The following is an 8,484-nucleotide window of genomic DNA, read 5'->3' as shown; positions in this document are numbered from 1 at the left end:
TGACAGCTGATACTGTGTGACAGGCTATACAGTAACGCGGGTTGGAAAATGGTCCCTTAACTCAATTGCTGCTCAGTGCACAAGACGCTGTTGCCGGGTACTGTGCTGTGCCTGCTAGTTTGCAAACTACGTTCGTTATTTGTATATTATCGAGTCTGGAAGCTGAAGGTTTTTTGTCTATACTAGCTAACTAGCAACACTAGCTACACGCATCATTCTGTTTACACGCCAGCTAACGTTAGCTAACGTAACCCGTTAGCTTGCTGCCCGGTTAGCTTGTCAAAACAATCACAAAGCCCATTGTAACGTTGTGTGTGAAGCAAGTGCGTGTGTAGAGATGTGGACATCAATACAGTTCGCTAGCTACCATAATTAAGTTAGGTAAGTGTATTTAATAGTTAATGTATGTTCTTTACAGGATCGTGTTGGAGCTGTGCACGAGCTGGATGATATGATTTCGCATCGGTCCTTCCAAGTTCCAACTGAGCAGCGCTCGCTCTGCCAAGTGATGCCGACTACAGAGAGATGAAGCAATTCAATGGATTACTGACGTAAAAATAGGAATCGTCTGTGATTTTCACTTTGGTTGACTGTGGGGCGATTTGAACTTCCCCCAGTTTACCCTTTTCCTTCGATGAGGACTGATCTGATCCACCTAACATTACCCCCCTGTGCCTGGAGAAATTTCCGACATGGCCAATCCACACTTGGCCAATCTCTCATTTGCCTGGGAGAACTACATGGACTGCAGACTGCAGGGAGCTGATCTACAGGTAAATGCCATGGCTGAAGTAATTAGACCTGTATGGGTTCTCAAGTTTCAGGTAAGGTGACAGTCCAATCGCCTGTTTCCATAAAGGAAGAGGCTTGCTAGATATCAGGTGGATTTATACAGTCAATGGCAGTCTCTTTCCAGATCAGCGTTAAGACATGATGGTATATTTTTCCTCAAGATTTATGGATTACCTACACTGTTGCCAGGATGTCCTGTAAAACTGCTGTACAGAGATTCTTTTTACAGCCCCAGGCTGTAGATATTATAAACGTGGGTGGAATTACTGGAGTGCACTTAGGTCTGTCACAAGTATATTAAACAACAGTGTGTGTGTGCAGGCAGTTTGTGTGTAGACTGTGTGTGTGGGTGTTAACAGAGTAATCTCACTGTATTCGGTTGCACTCAAAGTCGCATGAGTGAGAGCTACAGCAGAGTACTGCAGAGCTGTTTAGGCGGGTGTCAACCACAGTTCGAAGTGCTGTCCAGTCCGGCGCTGAAGTTTGTGCTTGGCTACGTCGGTTAATTCTCACTGATTACAGGGAGCTGTCTTGGGAGATGAGAGTTGACCTCTTGCTGCAACCCCCTCTCCCTCACACTGCTTCCTCCCAACCCCCCCCCCCCCCCCCCCCCCCCGCCCACACACACACACACAGCCAGCCAGCCACTGCAGCCAGATCACGGGATTCAGATTAGTGTCTCTACGCTAGTCAGGATGGGGATTCAACAGCAGATTCAACAGCCATCTGGCCTAGACGCCAGTCCTTAACCTAGGGGGCCTTTAGGGTTTATGGGTATTTTATGAGGGTGGGATGTGAATGAGGCACATGATGACACACAGGCCCACCAGTGTTACGATCCTCAAACGGGATCCTAGGACTGGTTGCCTTGTCAGTTTTTGTGTTGTTTATCGTAGCCAGTCTTACTTGCCTGCTGCAGCTTGTGTCCTCCCAGTACGCTGGTCCTCACCAGCCTCATGGTTCCTGCTATGTATGCTTGCGGCCAGGCTTCTGTCAACAAACAGACTGTGCATTTCGCTTCCTCCTTGACACAGGGTGAGAACGACTACTCGCATCTCTCGTTTCTATGGCGACGCTGACGCCTCCACAGCAAGATGGAAGCAGCTGTTTTGTGCTTCTCTGGTTTAAAAAGGTCTTATTTCTGTGTTTATTTGTTTTCGTATTGTGGCTAAAGTGCTCTGTCTAAATGTACGTTTCATTTGTGGAACTGTTCTGCTCCTTTGGTTCCTCCTCTGTCGGACATAAAACAAGACAGATCTGTTTCCCTTGTTAGTGTGCCTGTTATGGGGCTTCCTCTTCAGCCTTGTGATGGCTTCACTACAGTCAGTCTTTAATACGTAACTGAAGCACTCTGCTTCCAGTCAGTGGACCATGTCCCTGCACGGCCGACACTTGTGATTGTTACACTAATGTGTATCACTCACTCGCGCAATGTCACAGAGGGCTTCACCTACGCCCAAGAACTGCCCCTCCACCAACCTAAACCCTCATGGAAGACAAGGAAAAACTCCCAGTGAAACTCAGAGAGGGTTCCCCTCCTCCAGAGACGGTCGGAGACACAGAGAGGTGCAGACCAGAGGCTGAACACAATCATGCAGCAGGAGTAGAGATAAGAAGTGCAAATGCATGGAGAAACCCAGATATCCAGAGGTCTGAATCAGCTTGATTCAGCTCCTGTCCTGGTCTAAATCAGCTTGATTCAGCTCCTCTCCTGTCCTGGTCTGAATCAGCTTGATTCAGCTCCTCTCCTGTCCTGGTCTGAATCAGCTTGATTCAGCTCCTCTCCTGTCCTGGTCTGAATCAGCTTGATTCAGCTCCTCTCCTGTCCTGGTCTGAATCAGCTTGATTCAGCTCCTCTCCTGTCCTGGTCTGAATCAGCTTGATTCAGCTCCTCTCCTGTTTTCTCTGATCACCTGAAGGCTGCCTCCCACTCGCTACAGCCCCTCAGGGAGATTTGAGAAGGGAAATCCGACGTCTGTGGATCAGACGAAGTGTGCAGGGAAAACTAACCAGTCAGATGGAGGGAACTTCCTTTCCAGGTAGGGCAGCAGAGGTTTATCATGTAGAGTCTCTGGCAGAGGGCCCAACTCAAAGGTCAGGTTTTGTGGCCTAACGTGATTCTTCAGTAAACCTCAAAGTGAAAGTCTCATACTAAAGAAAGGAGGATCTGTTAGTTATACTCCAACAATTGTCAGACCACAGCAGTAAATCACCTCTTGCTGTTTTTAGAAGCAGATTTTCTTAATAAATCCTGGATTGATATTAAATTAATTTGGCTGTTCTACTGTACAGGCTGTTTGTGTGACTGATTACACTTTCTACTCACCAAGAGAGCGGACTGGTCTTACAAATGTAAGTTTTTAAACTGTACACATCTGACAGGATGTGTACAGGTTTTTCACGGTGTGACAAACCTGACAAATAATACACGACCGTGTATTATTATAATATATATACAGTACCAAAAGTCCAAAAGTTTGGACACATGTTTGCTGCTTTGTGGCTTGCTTTCTACGGGGACTTTTGAGGTTCATGTTGTTTAAGTGTAACTTGTTTAACTACATGCTCTTACGGTTCTTGCCTTTGGAACTTTTGTTTTTTCACAATGTTTGCTTCATGTTTTGGCTACCCGCAATGTTTGGGGCTATCTCGTTGTTATGATCAGTGACCTATGCTCTTTTACATTACATTTACATTTAGTCATTTAGCAGATGCTCTTATCCAGAGCGACTTACAGTAAGTACAGGGACATTCCCCACGAGGCAAGTAGGATGACGTGCCTTGCCCAAGGACACAACGTCATTTGGTTTGCATGGCCGGGAATCGAACTAGCAACCTTCTGATTACAAGCCCAATTCCCTAACCACTCAGCCATCTGACTTTTGTAAAGCTCTTTCTTTGAAGTCGCTTTGGATGAAAGTGTCTGCTAAATTAATAAATGTATATTTTGCATTATGCGCGGCCGTTTGACCGGCCGTTCGGGAAATCTCTCGACTCCCGACAGCCAGTCCGACCCTGGTGTGAACAGATAGCTAGATGTAGTGTTCTTTAACAGTGATCTAATTCCTGTTGTGTCAGTACCTTATGATTAAAACGTCTCTGCTGAAGACAACACGATAAGAGGGGCGACATTATCACTGGTGATAGACCAGCTGTCAGAGAGGGGGGCGAACGAGGTTTGCTGCAACACTGACTCTGTTCCCTAAGCTGTCTAGTTTACTGTCTCCTATCAGGGCTGTTCACAGCCTTCCCACATCCATCGCCCGGACGCTCGCCAAGCGCCGCCACACTCCATTTACTACCAAGTGGATATTGACGTGCAGCTAAATGCTGAACGGTATGGCAGAAACACTCTCGTTTCCGTGAGACTGCAGTGTAGCCTAACTCCTGAGAAGCCAGTGAACTGCAGCACTTACTGTGCTCTGAGTAAAACACACTGAATCAAGGAGGAGTGGAAGCTAAGTTGTGGCTCTGCTGACTTGGCAGCCTGGTCCTTGTCTCGGGCAGCCTGGTCCTTGTCTCAGGCAGGCTGGTCCTTGTCTCGGGCAGGCTGGTCCTTGTCTCGGGCAGCCTGGTCCTTGTCTCAGGCAGCCTGGTCCTTGTCTCAGGCAGCCTGGTCCTTGTCTCGGGCAGCCTGGTCCTTGTCTCGGGCAGCCTGGTCCTTGTCCCAGCCTTCTGTGGGTGTCTGGCTGCTCGGCCCTCACGGGGCTCCAGGGAGAGAGCCTGTGAGTAAAACCCAAACCAGGTTTGTCTGGGTCTGAGGAGCGAGTCATCATGCTATCAGACTTTCGTAAGCTACAGAATATCCCCCAGACCCAGTAATGCAGACCACTCAGTTTGTTTTCGTGCGGGTGTATTGTGTACAGTTGAAAGTTACATCAGTGAGAGGAAGTTAGTGTGAGGGCAGTTTACCCACATGAAAGATCCTGACCACATGTTGCTGCCTTGGCAGGATGCTGAAACACTCACATACACTCATGCTGAAACACTCACATACATTTGAGTGTTTTTGATATGCGGGTATGCAAAATGCCATGTTGCGTACAGTAGCCTAGTCCTACTAAGAGTGTTCCCAGGCGTTACCCTAGACTCGTTCTGGGGTCTGACTTGGTTCCAAACTGTTGACTTAAGGCGTGAATAATTAATCTCTCTGGTGCTCTGCTGAGTCAAATTTCCACCTCTGCACCACCCTGGTTATTTTCTTCCACCAGCAGGCATGACATTAGCCCTCCCTCTCTCCTTTTGGAACTATCTCCTCCTCTCCTGTCCCTTCCTCTCCTCCTCCTCTCCTGTCCCCTCCTCCTCCTTTCCTGTCCCCTCCTCCTCCTTTCCTGTCCCCTCCTCCTCTCCTGTCCTCTCCTCCTCCTCCTCCTCTCGTCTTCTCCTGTCTCCCCCTCTCTCCTCCTATCCTGTCCCCTCTTCTCCTCTCCTCCTCCTCTCCTGTTTCCTCTCCTCCTCCTCCTCCTCCTCTCCTGTTTCCTCCTCCTCTCCTCCTCCTCCTCCTCCTCTCCTGTCCCTGGAGGGGCAGCTGTGAGCGGGGAGGACTGGGCTACAGTAGCATGGTTGTCCTTTTATGGACCACAGTTTTGAAAGACAAGACAGCTTTTTTTTAGCTTGTTCAACACAGAAGGAGTAAACATTATTCAGGACTAGAACTCAGGTGAACAAAAACATAATAAGCGGCTGAGAAGTCATCTAACTGCAGCTGAAAGTAGCAAGTTGTTCTCTTCTCATTTCCTGTGCAGCTTTGCTGCCTCTGTATGCACCAGAGTGTGTTTACAAGCTGATGCAAGCAGCAGGTCAGTGTGTGCGTGTTGGTCCTCCGTAGTGGCAGGTGAGTGTGTGCGTGTTGGTCCTCCGTAGTGGCAGGTGAGTGTGTGCGTGTTGGCCCTCTGTAGTGGCAGGTGAGTGTGTGCGTGTTGGCCCTCCGTAGTGGCAGGTGAGTGTGTGCGTGTTGGCCCTCCGTAGCGGCAGGTGAGTGTGTGCGTGTTGGCCCTCCGTAGTGGCAGGTGAGTGTGTGCGTGTTGGCCCTCCGTAGCGGCAGGTGAGTGTGTGCGTGTTGGCCCTCTGTAGCGGCAGGTGAGTGTGTGCGTGTTGGCCCTCCGTAGTGGCAGGTGAGTGTGTGCGTGTTGGCCCTCCGTAGTGGCAGGTGAGTGTGTGCGTGTTGGCCCTCTGTAGCGGCTGGTCGGAGGGTTCCGGACCCGGGACACCTCATGATGTTCATCACCCAGATGTCAAATTAGATCAGCTCGCTCCTCAACCGGAAAAACATGATGTGACCACAGGACTCTCTCACGAGGATGGGATCACGTGGCACTCTGCCTCGCTGCCTCCCTGCCTCGCTGCCTCCCCCCAGACCCCCCACCAGGAACATGATTAGCCACGAGAGCGGGAAGGGACGTTTCTCGTGGAGTGGGTGACTCAGCCAGCATCGCTCCCATGACCAGACCTCTCAGACGCACACACACACACACACACACACACACGTGGTATAGCCTGTCTGGGTCCATCATGATCCGGATGGCTTGAGTCTTTTTTCCCCCTCCAGTTGTAACAGGAAGTGGAGACCCAGCCAGCCATAGAGGAATGAGTCACAGAGAACTAGACACACGGTCTCTTTCAACATGTCAGCCTTTGTTTACTTGGGAAGCAGTGTGAATACTGCATGCAGATATCGCATTAAATAATCCACTTGTGTTCTATGGCTCCGTCGCCCTCAGTACGACACCACGCGTGCATAAGCCTTTGGTAGAGCCAGCTGTGACTACAGAAGGCTCCAGAACAAATATGAGAACCCTCTGATGGGTGAGACACAAGGTGTTCATTCTCACTGTTCTGTTTTTAACGCGTGGTGCTAGATATAGAGTGTGAAAAGACGCCATCTGCAACGCGCATGCAAAGCAGCATCTTGACAACTTCACGTGGTATTAGATGGGTTTATACTGAGCTTTTACTGAAACCAAGAATTGTCTGTGTGTTGCCAGATAGAATGAGTGACCTACTGGTATTTATGAGGAAGTCTGGATGAACTTTAGGTTTCCAGAGGCCAGTTGCTCTCTCTAATGGACTTTGAAAAGCTGTTTATTATCATTATGTTTCCCTCAACCTTTATCAAATCCCTCTCCTGCTATGGCTTGTCTCCTGGTCTGATTATGCTGTGTTTAGCCTATACATGATCAAATAAGAAGGCAAACAGTCTTGCTGGCACGAGAGTGTCTGTTCCACTCTGAGAGAACCTTAGTTTCACTTTGCGTTCAGGACAGGTTTAGTGTGCCTGCAATTGTTGCCAAAGTGTTCTGCAGCCAGGAAATATGGGTGTTCATCGACATGAGTGCCAGTCTAAATCCAGTTGCTTGTGTTGGCGGAGTAGTTTTACAGAACAGATCTTCCCCTCTCCCAGCCACTCCCGTCCACCGTCCATCATCCTCTCTCTTCATGTCTTTACTTTCATCTGACACCAGACTCATCTCTCTCTCTTCATGTCTTTACTTTCATCTGACACCAGACTCATCTCTCTCTCTCTGTGTTTATGTTCCTGTTCTGCTTTACCCCTTCACTCTGTTTTTCTCATTCATGCTTTTGTCTTTCTCTCCCTCTCCCTGTCTGCTGTGTGGTGCTGTCCAGCCCCCTGGTGTGCAGTGACCCCATGAGGAGGGTGGGGGGGGGACCCACTGCTGGCCTGGGGGGTCCTGTGCCCCCTTGAGCCTCCTCCCTCCTGCCCCTGCTCTGGTGAGTCAGACAGAAACATGGTCTCTCCTGATCGGCAGTTTTTTTCTTTTTTTCTTCACTGCACTCAAAAAGTGACGGTCTGATTTGATTAGCCCTGAAACCTCAAGGTGTGTTAAGGACCTTCCTGTTGTGATCATGTGACACGGTCATATTTTACTACCAGAACAGGCGTAGTCACGGTGACCTGGTTCCTCTGGGGTGAGCTGGGGCTGGTCTGGTTCAGGGGGTGAGTCTGTGAGTCAGAAGGCTGATTCTGTCGTAACACTAAAGGAAGGAAGTGTCTTGCCTCATGTAACTGTGAAAGCAGTGCTGTGTGATGTAGAGGGACTGAGAGCAGAGCAGGCTGATGAGCAGGCTGATGAGCAGGCTGATGAGCAGGCTGATAAGAGGAGAGGACCCGAGGTAAATGGTAAATGGACTCTGCATTTATATAGCGCGTAGCCGGTGGGGCGTGTCCGGTGTGCCTGCTCACATGGAAGTGGCTTGGTGAGGTTTGATTAGACGTAATGGTGACCCAGGGGTGTTGTGTGTGTGTGTGTTCTAACCAGTCGTGTCTGGTAGTAATGTGAATGAGGTGGTTTGTCGTGTGTGTGTGGGCCCCCTGTGGGTGCCTGTGCGTAGAGAGAGCTAGTGTGACAGATAACAGGATAATGGAAGGAATAAAAACGGAACCGGTGCCTAGTAAAGGAAAGTGTATCTCCACACCACATCTGATGTCACTGTGTCACTTTACATTCATTAGACTTGTTTTAACTGTAAAAAAAACATCTTCTGCATGTTTTCTTTGATCTCAAAGGGTTAGGTTGAGAGTTGCAAGAGAACCTAAGCTTGACCCAGTCCTTAATCAGTAATAGGCAACATTTCAGCTGCTGTTGTTATTATCGCTGACGTGTGTGTGTCCTCTCTGTGTGTGTGTGTGTGTGTGTGTGTGTCCTCTGTGTGTGTGTGTGTTCTCTCTCTGTG

This window comes from Osmerus mordax, chromosome 5 (genome assembly GCF_038355195.1).
Source record: "Osmerus mordax isolate fOsmMor3 chromosome 5, fOsmMor3.pri, whole genome shotgun sequence".
NCBI lineage: Eukaryota > Metazoa > Chordata > Actinopteri > Osmeriformes > Osmeridae > Osmerus > Osmerus mordax.
The sequence above is the reverse complement of the archived record's forward strand: the minus strand, read 5'-3'. Positions refer to the sequence as shown.